The 19,245-nt window shown below is 44.5% G+C and overlaps 1 long non-coding RNA gene across 1 annotated transcript; it reads left to right on the plus strand.

The window, feature by feature from the left end:
• The first annotated feature begins 9,361 nt into the window (after window positions 1-9,361).
• LOC121575160 lies at window positions 9,362-10,343 on the plus strand. Its single transcript, XR_006002295.2, has 3 exons — window positions 9,362-9,552; window positions 9,850-9,918; window positions 10,073-10,343. It is a non-coding gene; the product is annotated as an uncharacterized LOC121575160 (long non-coding RNA).
• The last annotated feature ends 8,902 nt before the right edge of the window (window positions 10,344-19,245 follow it).

Raw genomic sequence — 19,245 nt, forward strand, 5'->3', positions numbered from 1 at the left:
GTCAGTCTATTCTTGTTCTGAGAAATTAAGGCTATTCCATGTGAGAAATTGCCAAGAAACTGAAGATCTCGTACAATGCTCTGTACTACTCCCCTCACAGAAAAGCGCAAACTGGCTCTAACCAGAATAGAAAGAGGACAACTGAGCAAGAGGACAAATACATTTAGTGTCTAGTTTGAGAAACAGACGCCTCACAGGTCCTCAACTGGCAGCTTCATATAATAGTACCCGCAAAACACCAGTCTCAACGTCAACAGTGAAGAGGCGACTCCGGGATGCTGACCTTCTAGGCAGAGTTGCAAAGAAAAAGCCATATCTCAGACTGGCCAATAAAAATAAAATATTAAGATGGGCAAAAGAACAGACACTGGACAGAGGAAGACTGGAAAAAACTGTTATGGACAGACAAATCGAAGTTTGAGGTGTTCGGATCACAAAGAACATTTGTGAGACGCAGACCAAATTAAAAGATGCTGGAGGAGTGCTTGATGCCATCTGTCAAGCATGGTGGAGGCAATGTGATGGTCTGGGGGTGCTTTGGTGGTGGTAAAGTGGGAGATTTGTACAGGGTAAAAGGGATCTTGAAGAAGGAAGGCTATCACTCCATTTTGCAACGCCATGCCATACCCTGTGGATGGTGCTTGATTGGAGCCAATTTCCTCCTACAACAGGACAATGACCCAAAGCACAGCTCCAAACTATGCAATAACTATTTAGGGAAGAAGCAGTCAGCTGGTATTCTGTCTATAATGGAGTGGCCAGCACAGTCACCGGATCTCAACCCTATTGAGCTGTTGTGGGAGCAGCTTGACCGTATGGTATGTAAGAAGTGCCCATCAAGAAAATCCAACTTGTGGGAGGTGCTTCAGGAAGCATGGGGTGAAATCTCTTCAGATTACCTCAACATATTGACAACTAGAATGCCAATGTCTGCAAGGCTGTAATTACTGCAAATGGAGGATTCTTTGACAAAAGCGAAGTTTGAAGGACACAATTATTATTTATATTAAAAATCATTGTTTCTAACCTTGTCAATGACCACATTTCCTATGCATTTTGCTATATTTCCTATTCAAACTCATTTCATGTATGTTTTCATGGAAAACAAGGACATTTCTAAGTGACCCCAAACTTTTGAATGGTACACAATTGCCTATCTCAAGACAAGATCAGTCTCCTCTTTTCAGCAGTAGGCGTTTGCTTTCCAAACAATGTTTTTCTTGCGATTGTATTTTGAAGTCAGTGCCATTGGAACGTTTATTTAGTAGCCTACTGTAGCCTAAAATATATATATATACAGTACCAGTCAAAAGTTTGGACACACCTACTCATTCAAGGGTTTTTCTTTATTTTTACTATTTTCTACATTGTAGAATAATAGTGAAGACATCAAAACTATGAAATAACACATATGGAATCATGTAGTAACCAAATAAGTGTTAAACAAATGAAAATATATTTTATATTTGATATTCTTCAAAGTAGCCACCCTTTGCCTTGATGACAGCTTTGCACACTCTTGGCATTCTCTCAACCAGCTTCACCTGGAATGCTTTTCCAACAGTCTTGAAGGAGTTCCCACATATGCTGAGCACTTGTTGGCTGCTTTTCCTTCACTCTGCGGTCCAACTCATCCCAAACCATCTCAATTGGATTGAGGTCGGGTGATTGTGGAGGCCAGTTCATCTGATGCAGCACTCCATCACTCTCCTTCTTGGTCAAATTGCCCTTACACAGCCTGGAGGTGTGTTGGGTCATTTTCCTGTTGAAAAACAAATGATAGTCCCACTAAGCGCAAACCAGATGGGATGGTGTATCGCTACAGAATGCTGTGGTAGCCATGCTGGTTAAGTGTGCCTTAAATTCTAAATAAATCACTGACAGTGTCACCAGCAAAGCACCCCCACACCATCACACCACCCCCTCCATGCTTCACGGTGGGAAACACACATGTGGAGTTCATCCGTTCACCTACTCTGCGTCTCACAAACACACGGCGGTTGGAACCAAAATTCTCAAATTTGGACTCATCAGACCAAAGGACAGATTTCCACCAGTCTAATGTCCATTGCTCGTGTTTGTTGGCCCAAGCAAGTCTCTTTTTATTATTGGTGTCCTTTAGTAGTGGTTTCTTTGCAGCAATTCGACCATGAAGGCCTGATTCACTCAGTCTCCTCTGAATAGTTGATGTTGAGATGTGTCTGTTACTTTAACACTTTGAAGCATTTATTTGGGCTGCAATTTCTGAGGCTGGTGACTAATGAACTTATCCTCTGCAGAAGAGGTAACTCTGGGTCTTCCTTTCCTGTGGCGGTCCTCATGAGAGCCAGTTTCATCATAGCGCTTGATGGTTTTTGCGACTGCACTTGAAGAAACAATTATATTGACTGACCTTCATGTCTTAAAGTAATGATGGACTGTCATTTCTCTTTGCTTATATGAGCTGTTCTTGCTGTGATGGACATTTTTATGTTTGTGCTTTTCTAATAAGCAATGTCTGTTCTGTTTGTGCTTTTCTATAAACCAATTTCTGTGTTCATGCAAGTGACTGATTGAATGAATCCTCACTATCAGTATCTGCAATTTGGCAGTACCTTGTTTAGAGAAAGGGATATCTCAGTTTCAAGGTCTCAGCTTCGAGAGAAGAATCCTTGTGAGGTATTGGTCTGTCACATGCATGACCCAGTATTGGTCGTCACATGAATGAAGCAAACATTAGTTATGAATGATGAATAAGCTAAATCATGCAATATAACTTGTCAGTATATAAGGGAACTAACGGGACTGCCCCGTTAGAGCTCCTAATCGACATGTGTACTTTGTGCATTGAGTTTGTTGGAACCTCTCCAGCGCGCTGACAATAAACAATGATTCATTTAAGATTGACTTCAAGTGTCTCTGTGTAAGAATTTCCACAACAATTTGCTTGATTGATTCTGCCTGCGGAGCTTTCCAGTGAGGGTCTGCGAGGAAAACCAGTGGCGCATTTTATGAAGCGTGAGGGAAATTCCCGTCTGACCAAAAGACAACGAGACCCGTCCAGACCAGACCCTTACTGTGAACTGCCCAGGAGGAGACACATCATCCATGAACAATTGAGTGTCACGATCGTCTAAGTAGGAGGACCAAGGCGCAGCGTTGAGGGTGAACATATTTATTATTAGAATGATCACACGATCAAAACAACAGACGATAACGTGACGTCTACGGTTTAACACAAACCAAATAAGAACAAGAAACCACAATGAATGAGTGCCAAACGGCTACCTAAGTATGACTCCCAATCAGAGACAACGAGCTACAGCCGTCTCTGATTGGGAGCCACCCTGGCCAACATAGAAAAGCAAAACTAGACCCACCACCTACAACACAAAACATAGAAACTAACACCCTGGCTCAACATACGAGAGTCCCCGAGCCAGGGCGTGACAGTACCCCCCCCTAAAGGCGCGGACTCCGACCGCGCCAACCAAACACAACAGGGGAGGGACCGGGTGGGCACTCCGCCTAGGCGGTGGATCCGGCTCCGGGCATGATCCCCACTCGCTCTCTAACCCCCAAAGTACCCCTGGTCCGGTCTGGCCCTGCTGACCGGAGCTGGACTGCACACTGGTGGAGCGGATTGCTCTAGCTCCGGCGTGAAGCAGCTGACCCGTGCCGAACCAGGCACCAGTGGAACAGGCACGGGCTGTGCCGGACTGACGACGCACACCACTGGCTTGGTGTGGGGGAGCAGGGACGGCCCGAGCCGGGCTGACGAAACGCACCCCTGACTTGGTGCGGGAGCAGGAGCGGGCCAAACCGGGCTGGACGAAACGCACCACTGACTTTGTGCGGGGAGCAGGAACGGGCCGAGCCGGGCTGACGGGCGCACCACTGACTTGGTGCGGGGAGCAGGAACGGGCCGAGCCGGGCTGACGAGCGCACCACCGACTTGGTGCGGGGAGCAGGAACGGGCCGAGCCGGGCTGACGAGCGCACCACTGACTTGGTGCGGGGAGCAGGAACGGGCCGAGCCGGGCTGACGAAGCGCACCACTGACTTGGTGCGGGGAGCAGGAACGGGCCGAACCGGGCTGACTAAACGCACCACTGACTTGGTGCGGGGAGCAGGGACGGTCCGAGCCGGGCTGACGAAGCGCACCACTGACTTGGTGCGGGGAGCAGGAACGGGCCGAGCCGGGCTGACGAAGCGCACCACTGACTTGGTGCGGGGAGCAGGGACGGGCCGAGCCGGGCTGACGAAGCGCACCACTGACTTGGTGCGGGGCGCAGGAACAGGCCGGACCGTACTGGGGACACACACCACTGGTCCTACGCCGGGATCTGGAATGGGCCGGACCGGACTGGTAACACATCCCAGTACCTCTCGCCGTGCCTCTACACCTTCCACCCCCTCTTCGACCAGTGGCCCCCGTAACCTGGCGGCCTCCTCTGCCAACCCGCTGGGCCGCTCTGCCGCGGTCTCCTGCTGGCCCGTCGTCCACGGCGTTAGCCCCCCCCTAAACATTTTCTGGGCGTCTCTCCTACCCGTGGACCAGGCCTCCATGTCCCTCGCCAGCCTTTCGCCCTTCTGCCACAATGTCAAGCCCCTCTCTTCCTCATCCGGCTTGACCCAGTCGAGGAGGCGAAGGAGATCTGTTAGAGATCTCCCTGGCGATGGCTCCTGGACACGCTGCTTGGTCACATCTTGGTGGTTTCTTCTGTCACGATCGTCTAAGGAGGAGGACCAAGGCGCAGCGTTGAGGGTGAACATATGTATTATTAGAATGATCACACGATCAAAACAACAGACGATAACGTGACGTCTACGGTTTAACACAAACCAAATAAGAACAAGAAACCACAATGAATGAGTGCCAAACGGCTACCTAAGTATGACTCCCAATCAGAGACAACGAGCTACAGCCGTCTCTGATTGGGAGCCACCCTGGCCAACATAGAAAAGCAAAACTAGACCCACCACCTACAACACAAAACATAGAAACTAACACCCTGGCTCAACATACGAGAGTCCCCCGAGCCAGGGCGTGACATTGAGGGACTGCAACTGATTTCAGTAAGTCCATTTAAATGAATTTGTATAAAACATTTAAATAAAATATTATAAAACCAATAGAACTAAACATAAAGATGTAGTAGGAGGGTACCACTAGTCTTCCTGAGTGGCGCAGTGGTCTAAGGCACTGCATCGCAGTGCTAGCTGTGCCACTAGAGATCCTGGTTCGTATCCAGGCTCTGTCGTAGCCGGCCGCGACCGGGAGACCCATGGGGCGGCGCACAATTGGCCCAGGGTAGGGGAGGGAATGGCAGGCAGGGATGTAGCTCAGTTGGTAGAGCATGGCATTTGCAACGCCAGGGTTGTGGGTTCGATTCCAGTATAAAAAAATTAAAATGTATGCACTCACTAACTGTAAGTCGCTCTGGATAAGAGCGTCTGCTAAATGACTAAAATGTAATGTAAATAATAGCACAAGGTGCTATTCTATATATACACTGCTCAAAAAAATAAAGGGAACACTTAAACAACACATCCTAGATCTGAATGAATGAAATAATCTTATTAAATACTTTTTTCTTTACATAGTTGAATGTGCTGACAACAAAATCACACAAAAATTATCAATGGAAATGAAATTTATCAACCCATGGAGGTCTGGATTTGGAGTCACCCTCAAAATTAAAGTGGAAATCCACACTACAGGCTGATCCAACATTGATGTAATGTCCTTAAATCAAGTCAAAATGAGGCTCAGTAGTGTGTGTGGCCTCCACGTGCCTGTATGACCTCCCTACAACGCCTGGGCATGCTCCTGATGAGGTGGCGGATGGTCTCCTGAGGGATCTCCTCCCAGACCTGGACTAAAGCATCCGCCAACTCCTGGACAGTCTGTGGTGCAACGTGGCGTTGGTGGATGGAGCGAGACATGATGTCCCAGATGTACTCAATTGGATTCAGGTCTGGGGAACGGGCGGGCCAGTCCATAGCATCAATGCCTTCCTCTTGCAGGAACTGCTGACACACTCCAGCCACATGAGGTCTAGCATTGTCTTGCATTAGGAGGAACCCAGGGCCAACCGCACCAGCATATGGTCTCACAAGGGGTCTGAGGATCTCATCTCGGTACCTAATGGCAGTCAGGCTACCTCTGGCGAGCACATGGAGGGCTGTGCGGCCCCCAAAGAAATGCCACCCCCACACCATGACTGACCCACCGCCAAACCGGTCATGCTGGAGGATGTTGCAGGCAGCAGAACGTTCTCCACGGCGTCTCCAGACTCTGTCACGTCTGTCACATGTGCTCAGTGTGAACCTGCTTTCATCTGTGAAGAGCACAGGGCGCCAGTGGCGAATTTGCCAATCTTGGTGTTCTCTGGCAAATGCCAACGTCCTGCACGGTGTTGGGCTGTAAGCACAACCCCCACCTGTGGACGTCGGGCCCTCATACCACCCTCATGGAGTCTGTTTCTGACCGTTTGAGCAGACACATGCACATTTGTGGCCTGCTGGAGGTCATTTTGCAGGGCTCTGGCAGTGCTCCTCCTGCTCCTCCTTGCACAAAGGTGGAGGTAGCAGTCCTGCTGCTGGGTTGTTGCCCTCCTATGGCCTCCTCCACGTCTCCTGATGTACTGGCCTGTCTCCTGGTAGCGCCTCCATGCTCTGGACACTACGCTGACAGACACAGCAAACCTTCTTGCCACAGCTCGCATTGATGTGCCATCCTGGATGAGCTGCACTACCTGAGCCACTTGTGTGGGTTGTAGACTCCGTCTCATGCTACCACTAGAGTGAAAGCACCGCCAGCATTCAAAAGTGACCAAAACATCAGCCAGGATGCATAGGAACTGAGAAGTGGTCTGTGGTCACCACCTGCAAAACCAGTCCTTTATTTGGGGTGTCTTGCTAATTGCCTATCATTTCCACCTGTTGTCTATTCCATTTGCACAACAGCATGTGAAATGTATTGTCAATCAGTGTTGCTTCCTAAGTGGACAGTTTGATTTCACAGAAGTGTGATTGACTTGGAGTTACATTGTGTTGTTTAAGTGTTCCCTTTATTTTTTTGAGCAGTGTATATGGGAAGAGGCAAGACTATAAAGACCATAGCATTTATGACTATATAAACTATTGATACAATGGATGCTGAGGGACTATATATGCTGTAGGGACCATAGATGCTATTACTTTAGGGACTATGGATATTATTGGGACTATAGATGCTCAGGGACTATAGATTCTCAGGGACCATGGAAACTGTAGAGACTATGGCGACTGTAGAGACTATAGAGGAACCGTTGAATAGCACGTGGTGCTACTGAACACGGTGTTGTTTTATATGTATAGGAAGTAGCGGTCTATAGGCATTTCTGAACTGTCTATGTGGTCTGGGACCACTGTCTCTGTGAGGCTAGAATCGTTGAAGATACATATGGTGCATAGATGCACATGGAGTGGTGTGGGTGTGAATACCTAGGTATAGTTATATAGGGAAAATAATGAATACCCCAACCAGTTCTGTGTGCGCTGAGTTTTTCGATCTATAACGTTATATAGGGTTCTGTCCACCGCCCATCGATCTACATGTAGTGAGCACTGACAGGAGAAGCCATTGAAACATTTGAGAGGGTAATAGCCCCCGGACACTGATTTCCTTGATATGAAAGAGATATGTACCTCTCGGGCTGCTGCGCTGTGATCGTTGCTGCGGTGTGGAGATGAAAACCTAAAGATTTATAACGTTATAAAGGGATTCTGTATGGAGATATGAAAGAAGAGAGTATTGTTCCCGAATATGCTGTTAAATAGAACACTAGAGTGAATATTTAAACCCCTGTATGAATAGAACACTAGTATAGAGGAGGAATTTGTGATGTAACACAAATGTAGAATGGGTTTCTAGAGATAAAGCAACATAATATTGAGTATAATGGGTTACTAGAGATCAGATGAAGTAACAATAGAAAAAAATATAATAATATACAACTTGCACAAACATAGACGTACGTAAGTGGTGTAAAAAGTATTCGGAGAAATGTTCAGAGTGGTCCCTTTAAGGATCATTTGAAGTATGATCAGGTTAAAGCATTGTACGGGACTTGACTTACCCCTAACCAATAAAACTATAAATAGATCCAATGAATGTTCAACATGATTTTCTGTTCACTAAACTGAGGCTACAATTTATTGTACTCCTGATGGAGTTTTCGTTGATATCCCAAACGATGAGATATTAAATCAATGAGTAAGCAAGCAAATAGAACCACTCCCCCAGGAGGAGTGGGGGTCTGACACTGCCTCCCAGTCTATTTTGTCTCAGGTGCCAAAAACCTTATGGATAGAACATTCCAATGACAGTGGACTGATAGGCAGTGCTAGCCCAGTTATAATAACTGTTTATCTCTCCCCTTCTGAATTGACCGATGTATTTTATAAATTCGGCACATTACATATGAATCTTAAAATAATAGACATTTAATAAGTGTGAAGCAGAAAGTGAATATCCAACAGAAATGTGAAATAAATATATAGTCACATTGTTGGGGTAGACTAAAATGAAAACAATGCCTTCCAATATGGAGAAAGTTATCATGTGTGTTTTGTTTTGTTTTAAACCTTGCAATAGGGGGAAAAGCAGAACGTTGTTTGAGAGTGATCGTGTGTATTAGCAGTAGTGATTGAGGTCTTCCTATTGGAAAGGGAGTCCTAGTTGAAGGAAACAGATGGAGACTAGTGAAAGTAACAAAGTGAATGGTAATTGGCTTTCAGATAGCACTCCAATAATGCAATATTTTAGTAATTTCAAGAAGTAAGACAGAGCATTGGGACTGATATTTAATTAGAGGCTGCTCACTCTTCAAGGCCTGGTCCACTGCTCTCGTGTTTAAGTCATCTGTTGTTTGGGTTAGAGATAAGCTTCATGTGGAACAATAGATAGCCGCCAGTAAACACTGAACTCAAACAGGCTGTAAGAGACGCAGTGAGGAAATTTGGGACAGAGGTATGAATAATTGAATAAGACATGTTTTTGACAATGTATTACTCAATTCTATAGTTTGGGTAGCACCAGGGATTTAAGTAAGAAAGTAATGTAATCTAAAAAAAACTATAATCTGTTTCCATTACGTGGAACTGCGTCCAGAATGAAGTAGATACAAGTAAATGTTTTATTACCGAATATTGAGCTGATAAACCAGCACCAACATTTTGAAGGTCCTAGCAGATTTGTTAAACAACAGGTTTTATATTTTGACTAAGTTTGTCCCAGGGACAGTTTGTACAGAATTGTATGTCAACGCAACAGGTCAAAATGACAATGATTACAAGAGAGGGGCTCTGGGATTGTTTACTTTAGAAGGTGCCTATTCAACTTGACGGGACACTGTATCATCTGATGTGTCTGAAGTATAATTCTGTATACGACTGATGGAATGTCCGCTACCAATTTTTTTTTCATGTTTATCAATGATTATGTATCTCTTCTTTTGAAAGGCTTCCTAAGACAAAGTGCAGTTAAAGGTACCCGGATCCAGCTGTTGAGGGAGTCCCAAATTAAGTAAGGCCTGGCCATTTTGTTTGTTTTTACCCTACGATTTTACTATATACACGCCAGCACCCACACACAACACAATATTTGTTAGTGGTTAATACTCTGATTTATTGTGTGAGGTCTTTTTATTTTGGTTTTAGGATGTTTATAATTTACCAATAGTCCCATGCGTGATTCGGACCACCTGTCTCTAGTCTTTTTTACCATTACCTTATGGGATACAATTATTTCCTCATGGAGTTATCAAGAGTTGTAATTCTAATTTGATTTGTTATTGTAATTTGTTTATTTTTGATTTAACAGGCAGTGTTGTTATTTTTTTGGACGCATGAATCATGACATGGGGGAATTACCAGTCCGCTGGGCCCTTTGGTAAATATGCAAATAGATTTTTCTTCATATGCCTGCCTGTAAAAGGAAAAATTATATGTTGGTAATGGTTGACAGTTACTCCAAATGGATTGAAGTTTTCCCCACATCAAGTGATATGTGTATTGCTGTTGTTGTTTTCTTTTCTTTGTTTTAGTCTTGCTTCAATAACAAATCTCACCAGATTGGGTCTGCTGGATGGTCAGGATTTCTCCCTAAGGATTAGCCCTCTAACTCCCTGACCCTGTAACTCTGCAGTGAGATCACCAACCCCCTGACCTGTAACTCTGCAGTGAGATCGCCAACATGATAGGGGAGTATAAGCCAATTTGGGAGAAAAACAATGGTTTCAACTGTGTGTTGTTATTCTCTTTGACATTTGTTTTAGAAATCTGTATTAAGAATATTGGTAGTAGTAATAATTTGTCATACAGTAAAGAATTTGTCTGGATTTCCTGAATCAGAAATGCCCTAAACTAAACTGTTGTTCTGGTCTGTCCTCTCTCGAGGTTATGGCAAAGGTGACCACAGATGGTGTCTAGATGTATGGAAGGGATAATTTGACCAAGAACAGTGTGAACCTCAAACCCCCCTTACTGGCTGAAGCAATGGTGAAAATGGCGTTCAGTATGGTCCTTCACCACTTCTACCGTGAGACCTGAGTCTGAGCCAGCAACCTGTACACAGCATCCAGTCGAAGCTATCAACTGCCTTTTCTCTCATGCCTTTTCTCTCAGGAGTGCGACATGAGTCCAGGTGGAGTGAGCATGGAGAGAGATCCCGTCCAAACTTGCTGGTGTACTGGTAGGAAAATGGACAAGACATAATGGACCGTAAAGGACAGTGGCGGCTCAGGTGAGATATTATCAAGGGCCATCCACTTTGAACATGTGCCATTAAAAGGACGAACTGAAACATTATCTGAAGAAGAACATGAAGAAACGCCAGAAGGATGAGTGCCGGGAGGGAGGGGGTTGGTCAACCATGCCCGTAATTGATTTAGGCTTATCCAAAATGGTTTATTTGGGGTATCAGGTTGATTGTGGAGGTATGCATACTGCGAAATGTATAGTAATTTAGACTAAGAATGCATTGAGATACCAATCTGTCATTACCACAAGTGATGAGAAAAGTTCATGCTAGAAATGATGAGATGAATATCCTGTATGTCAATGTAAATGTACATTCTGCCAGTGTGCTAAGTTGAGGGTCTTAAATTAAAGTGATAGAACCAACGTGAAGCACTAAGGACTGTCATTCTAAATTTAGGTTGGATAATTTATCAATAGTTATAATTATGATTTGGAAAGGCGAGGCTTCTAGAGACAGAGCTATGCCCCTAAATTGTGAGGAGAGCCACTAGATTGTAGCTTGGGCTAACCTTGCCCCAATCTCATTCTTATCAAGGTTGGTGTGAAACTGTTATAACATGTGTTCTCTCTCTCTTCCCTGTGAAAGACCAAATTCGGAAGATCTCTAGAGACGTAGAGAAAATTGGCAATGCTAAAAGAATTGAGCAAATTGGCTCTGCGAAGCAGAGAGGCTCTTGACTATATTTTGGCAGGTCAAGGGGGCACTTGTGCAATCATTGCCGATGAATGTTGGACTTTTGTCCCAGATCACTCTTCTAATATAACTGATCTCGCCGAATACATTGCCACTGTTGCTAATAATAATTCCCCACAACCAGAGCGGAAGCCTGCAACTTGGTTGGAATCTCTGTTTGGAAGTAGGGGATCCCAAATTGTCAAATGGGCTGCATCGTGTGTTTTTTTTCTTAGTTTGTCTAAATTGTGTTATTTAACATGCTGTGTATGTGTGTGTATTTTTGATGAATTCACTCCTGTTAATAGAAGTATAACCTTTATTATGGTGATAGTATTACCATACTAATTAGATTGTTTAACCCAGAATGAAGGGATTGAAATGATGAAGTGTCTGAGTTTTTTCTGTGTTGATTTCCCTTACTTTAATAGGAGTATAGAATGTTATGATATAGAAGCTAAAATATAAATGCTTACATTAAAATGGAATGATTATCACATAAGTGATAAGAGTGATCTTCTGTATACCAACCCTACCTTGTCACAACACAACTGATTGGCTCAAACGCATTAAGAAGGAAATAAATTCCACAAATTAACTTTTAACAAGGCACACCTGTTAATTGAAATGCATTCCAGGTGACTACCTCATGAAGCTGGTTGAGAGAATGCCAAGAGTGTGCAAAGCTGTCATCAAGGCAAAGGGTGGCTACTTTGAAGAATCTCACATATATATTGAAATTTGTTTAAAACTTTTTTAGTTACTACATGATTCCACATGAGTTATTTCATAGTTTTGATGTCTTCACTATTATTCTACAATGTAGAAAATTGTAAAAATAAAGAAAAACCCTGGAATGAGTAGGTGTGTCCAAACTTTTGACTGGTACTGTGTATATATATATGTATGTTATATATACAGGGTACATTTGTAAAAGAGACCTAGGTCTCAATATGTCTTCCCTGTTAAAATAAAGGTTAAATTAAATAAAAATAGTTTTTCTTATGTGGGTTGAATTCAGAATAAAACAATAAAACTCCCATGATGGGGGTGACTGCCCATTACTGCATATCACTTATTAACCATAATTTATCCACATTACTTTACTTTACTAAAATATTTCAGTTGTTGTGTATATTACATTTGTTTTAGACCTATTTGATGACTTTATTATTTCATTCCAAGTCATCATCTCATCTCTATAGAACTGCTGCCTATGCTGATAAAATCACTATTTTAGTAGTTCTTTAAAATAAATAAGGCATACTTTTATGACTACTGAATACCAACTACCACTCTTAGATCATGTATTTTCAGGTAGAGATACCTCACGAAGCAATTGCTCTCTATCCCTCTCGATCGTGTATTCTTCTGTCTCTTCTCTTCTCTCCGTCTCAGACCGGACAAGTAGGCGTGCAATGGATTATGGTCATTGTAGTAATTACCACATTGTCTGTTCTAAACTATGTAGAATATTGGCCTGTTGGAAACTACAACTACCTACTACATTACACAGTTCGGGCTTGATCTGATGTATCTCTAGAGAAACTGTGCATTGCGCTCACAAAAAAAATAACAAAATGGAATTCAAATAATTGAACTTCAGTCAATTAGTTGTTTGAAAAAAATATAAATAATGACATTTCGGTTAATTACTCAGCAATACTTACCATGGACTATAATGCAATATGCAAATATGTCTAAAGCATATTAGAAAACACTCTAAAACACTCCACGCCAACTCATATTACATCAGAATCCCATTCTGAATTACACGGAGTATACCAAACATTAGGAACACCTTCCTAATATTGAATTGCAAGCCCCCCCCCCCCTTTTGCCTTCAGAACAGCCTCAATTCGTCGGGACATGGACTCTACAAGGTGTCGAAAGCGTTCCACAGGAATATTGGCCCATGTTGACTCCAATGCTTCCCACAGTTGTATCAAGTTGGCTGGATGTGGTGGAACATTCTTGATACACACACCCTGCATTGTTGCAGTTCTTGACACAAACTGGTGCGCCTGGCACGTACTACCATACCCCGTTCAAAGACACTTACATTTTTTGTCTTGCCCATTCACCCTCTGAATGGCACACATACACAATCCATGTCTCAATTGTCTCAAGACTTAAAAATCCTTCTTTACCCTGTCTCCTCTCCTTAATCTACACAAATTAAAGTGGATTTAACAAGTGACATCAATAAGAGATCATAGCTTTCACCTGGATTCACCTGGTCAGTCTATGTCATGGAAAGAGCAGGTGTTCTTAATGTTTTGTACGCTCAGTGTATGTCTGCACTCATTTTATTTTTATGGGACAGAGACATCATTCAAAATGGGATTCTGATGTAATATTAGTTGGTTTGGAGGGTTTTGGAGCATTTTCTAGCATGCGTTAGACACATTTTTATAATGTGTTGTAGTCAATGGCAAGTAATGACTCAGCAAAATGTGTCCACATTTTTTCTGTAATGGAACAAAATATTTTTTTTTTACGGTTTTGGGGATCAACTACAATCACAGAAAGAGTGAAAGTAAGTCTACATGTAAAAATTGGTGAACTACCCCTTTAAGCTGTCATTTCCATTTCATCCCTAGGCCTTTTGCTGGTTTGTGTATTATTTCTCTGTAAAACAGCACATATACCAGTTCATTGTCCTGCTAATGTCATTAATGTGCAGTAAATCCACATGCAGTCACCCTTTGGCTGCTCCAATTCTAGTTAAGCCACGTGTCCAACCACACAGGCCTCCTCCCACACAGTCATGACCAGGCCCTTGATGACTAACAACACAATATAGGTCAAGTCTAAGATCTCAACTAGACCACTGTCTCACCACCACGTAGATACAAACACACATGGAGAAGCAACAAGTGACTAATAGTGAGTAAGTTGGTGAAATGCACATCCCAAACTTTAACAACTGACTATCCTACCGATCCTTGACTTCGGCGATGTCATTTACAAAATAGCCTCCAACACTCTACTCAGCAAATTGGATGTAGTCTATCACAGTGCCATCCGTTTTGTCTCCAAAGCCCCATACACTACCCACCACTGTGACCTGTACGCTCTTGTTGGCTGGTCCTCACTACATGTTCGTCGTCAAACCCACTGGCTCCAGGCCATCTATAAATCACTGCTAGGCAAATCCCCGCCTTATCTTAGCTCATTGGTCACCATAGCAGCACCCACCCGTAGTCTGCGCTCCAGCAGGTATATCTCACTGGTCATTCCCAAAGCCAACACCTCCTTTGGCCGCCATTCCTTCCAGTTCTCTGCTGCCAATGACTGGAACGAATTGCAAAAATCTCTGAAGCTGGAGACTCTTATCTCCCTCAATAACTTTAAGCATCAGTTGTCAGAGCACCTTACCGATCACTGCACCTGTACACAGCCCATCTGAAATTAGCCCACCCAACTACCTCATCCCTATATTGTTATTTATTTTGCTCTTTTGCACCCCAGTATCTCTATTTGCACATAATCTCTTGCACATCTAGCATTCCAGTGTTAATACTATTGTAATTATTCTGCACTATAGCCTATTTATTGCCTTACCTCCATAACTTGCTACATTTGCACACACTGTATATATATTTTCTGTTGTATTTCTGACTTTATGTTTTTTACCCCATATGTAACTCTGTGTTGTTTTTATTGCACTGCTTTGCTTTATCTTGACCAGGTCGCAGTTGTAAATGAGAACCTGTTCTCAACTGGCTTACCTGGTTAAATAAAGGTGAAATTTAAAAATTTAAAAAAACAACAGTGCTTTGCCGAAAATACAGTACAGATTTGTAGTGCAGGTTGAATTAAAGCACAGCATACGCTGTGGGTGAGCTTCCTATCATTATGCAAATTGACTAATAGGAAGAAAACAATGCGACAGAATGAATTATGACTTCCTGTATATGTGTGCTAACAGGGATGACCAAGCCACAGTCAGAGGGAGGACGGAGGCTGTTGGGAGTTTATATGATGAACAATAACTTATTAAACCACACTCCCACACTTACTGGTCAGTGTGTGCAGAAGGAAACTAAACTTGAACATCAACAAGTGAAGTTTTGTTTGATTTACGGGTCACTGACTTTGTCAGCTCACCATAGTAGCAATTTGTAATGTGTAACTGCTTAACTAGGGTTGCAAAATTCTGGGAACGTTCAATATTATTGGAGGATTCCCATAATCAGGAGGGAATAAGCATGAAATCCGGGATTTCTGGAAAACCAGGGAAATTATTAAAAGTTCCCAGAATTTTGCAACCCTACTCTTAACATAATGAGACATAAGGATAGTCACTGGCCTCTCACAACCAGCAGTAATATGTCCATGTGTTGTGAAACTATTGAATTGATTAGAGACTATTTGAGTAGTTTGGTTTAAATAGCCTCTTCAAGTATAGAATGAACTCAGCATCATCTATCAACAATTGTTTTGACTTGTTTGGTTTACTTTGTGATGTAAAGAGACGGCCCTGGTCGTTTGTTCTGCACTCTGAACTTAATGATGCACAGATGTGGTGACGTTGGTTGTACACAGGATGTAAATTGGCCTAGACAGTTTCCTGGAAACAACAAGGGTATTCCAGCTGGCAAAAGAGAGAGGGAGGAAGAAGGAGTGCGAGACAGATAAACAGGGCGGAGAGAGAGAAATAGAGAGAGAAAGACAGAAGTTGTGAGAAATCGAACAAGAATGAAGAAAGAAATGAAGGGATGAAAAGAAAAACAGAGTGAGAGATAGTGAGAGAGAGTGAGAGAGAGTGAGAGAGGGGCCAGAAAGCAGAGAGAAATAAAGTAGGTTTATGATGTTAAAGACGACAAACTCAGCGTGTGACCAGACCATATGTTTTTGCCCTCCTACTCTATAAAACCAGGGACTCATTCCAACAAATTAACTTTAGAGAACACCACCTGGGGAATCTGTAGATAATCTCTGAGTTTGCTGTTCTGTTATGAAGTCAGAGCCAAAGTCATCCACTGTGATAATAAATGGAAACAAAGGATACATCTAGGGAGAGTTGGCTGAGAGGAGAGAGATAGTGCACAGAGTCAGACAGAACCATGCAGGTGTCTGAGTGACATGGCAAGATGCCAGACTGATATTCTCTGACAGAGCACATTCTTCCCACCCACCCGACACAAATAAGAGGGTCTTCACACTTACTAGACTTTTCGCAAAAATACCCTCGGCTACACATGTAAACAGAATTGTCTCGTTGAGCCAAAGCAATGTTTTTGAAACATTTATAGACTTCAGAAATTATCGCTGTAGCTTTAAACCTCAAGTGTTTTTTTATTTGTTTTGCTTGACTGCACTGGGCCCCCACTGAGGTACAGGCAAGAAGCAACTCCCTAGGGAATTATCAACGTTTTCAGTGGCAATTTACTTTAACCTCATTTGCTTTAACCTCATTTGCTTTAACCTCATATATTATTATTATTATAATTTTTCTTAAAACTACATTGTTGGTTAAGGGCTTGTAAATAAGCATTTCACTGTAAGGTCTACACCTGTTTTATTCGGCGCATGTGACAATGTCACGGTTTCTGCCGAGGCTGCTCCTTCTCCTTGTTCGGGCAGGCTTCGGCGGTCGTCGTCCCCGGAGTACTAGCTGCCACCGTTCGTTGTTTCTGTGTTTGTTTGGTTTGGTCTGTTTTGGTACACCTGTTTCTCATTTTGTCTTGATTATGTGTCCTTTAAGTTCTCGTTGTTTCTGTCTTGTGGTTGTGTGTAGTTGTTCCTTGTCAGCAGGTGTTTCCAGTCAGTTTGTGCTCTGTTTCTGTTTTAGATAGAGAGTCCGCACTTGTTGTGCGTGTTTTGCATTTATACGCTGAGTGCGTTATTTTTCTCGTGCCTCCGGCTCTGTTTGTAGCCGTTCATTCTGTGGACTTTACTAAAGTATTTTTGGACTAGCATCTGTCCTGCATCTGATTCCTACACCACACCTACGCCCGCTCTGACAGAACTACACACCATTCATGGAATCAGCAGGAGCAGCAGCAGCGACCGAGTCTTGGGAGGAGCGCGTCCACGGACAGGACGAGCGGATAGCCCAAATCACCAACGCTCTGCAGGGAGTAATGAATACCCTGCATCGCCTGGAGACCAGTTGGGCACCCACGCCTCCTCCCACATTACCACCAGCACCGGTCAGTCCCTTTGTCCACGCTCCGGAACCCAGTGGGATTCGGCTCTCGCTCCCGAGGGCGTATGATGGTACCGCTGCCGGGTGTCAAGGTTTCCTCCTACAAGTTGAACTCTACCTCGCCACCGTACACCCGGTGCCCTCGGGACATGAGAGCGTTTCCGCCCTCATCTCCTGTCTCACCGGCAAGGCGTTGGAGTGGGCCAACGCCGAATGGAGGAGAATAGACCCCGCGACGATCACCTATGCGGAGTTCTCCCGTCGCTTCAGGGCTGTATTCGACCATCCACCTGAGGGGAAGGCGGCGGGAGAACGTCTATTCTACCTCCGACAGGGGAAGAGGAGCGCCCAGGAGTTTGCACTGGAGTTCCGGACTCTAGCGGCAGACGCAGGGTGGAATGAGCGGGCCCTCATAGACCACTTCCGCTGCAGCCTACGGGAGGACGTCCGTTGTGAGTTGCCCTGCAGGGACACCACCCTTACGTTTGACCAGTTGGTGGACATGGCCATTCGCCTAGACACCCTGCTGGCTACCCGCGGACGTCCTGAGTGGGGGTCGTCCATTCCACCCTCCAGCACCTCCGAGCCTAGTCCTATGGAGCTCGGGGGTGCTGGCGCTAGAGAGGAGAGGAGAAGGAGCCCCAAGGGGACCACCCCCTGTACCAACTGTGGCCGTGGAGGACACACTGCGGCTAGGTGCTGGGGGGGGTCTCCTAGGGGACGAGACGGCAGGCCACGCACTGGGGAGTCCTTCCAGGTGAGTAGGCGCCCCACTTACCCAGAGCTCTCTGTTGTGCACCTAACCATACCTGTTTGTTTCCCACAGGTTGCACCTCGTTCCCAGCATAAGGCGCTAGTAGATTCAGGCGCAGCCGGGAATTTTATAGATCGGAGATTTTGTGTAGAGTTAGGGATTCCCCTCCTTCCTGTCAACAATCCTTTCCCTGTACATGCTCTAGATAGCCGTCCGTTGGGATCGGGGTTGATTAGGGAGGTCACAGCTCCACTTAGGATGGGGACGCAGGAGGGTCATGAGGAGACTATTCAGCTATATCTTATTGACTCTCCTGCGTATCCGGTGGTGCTGGGGCTTCCCTGGTTGATTACCCATAATCCCTCTATTTCGTGGCAACAGAGGGCTCTTAAGGAGTGGTCTGCCCAGTGTGTAGGGCGATGTCTGGGCGTTTCCGTAGGGGCGACCTCGGTGGAGAGTCCAAACCAAGTGCCCGCATTGTACATTCCCCCCGAGTATGAGGATTTAGCACTTATGTTTAGTAAGGCGAAGGTGACGCAATTGCCACCACATAGACAGGGGGATTGTGCGATAGACCTCCAGGTAGGAGCTGCGCTTCCGCGGAGCCATGTGTATCCTTTGTCTCAAGAGGAGAAGAGAGCTATGGAGACTTACATAGCCGAGTCTCTGAGACAGGGATACATACGGCCCTCCACTTCCCCTGTGTCCTCGAGTTTCTTTTTTGTGAAGAAAAAGGATGGAGGTTTGCGCCCGTGTATTGATTACCGCAGTCTCAATCAGATTACTGTGAAATACAGTTATCCACTCCCTCTGATTGCGACTATGACGGAGTCTTTACACGGGGCGCGGTTCTTCACAAAATTGGACCTCAGGA

Source organism: Coregonus clupeaformis, chromosome 10, assembly GCF_020615455.1.
Source record: "Coregonus clupeaformis isolate EN_2021a chromosome 10, ASM2061545v1, whole genome shotgun sequence".
Classification (NCBI taxonomy): Eukaryota; Metazoa; Chordata; class Actinopteri; order Salmoniformes; family Salmonidae; genus Coregonus; species Coregonus clupeaformis.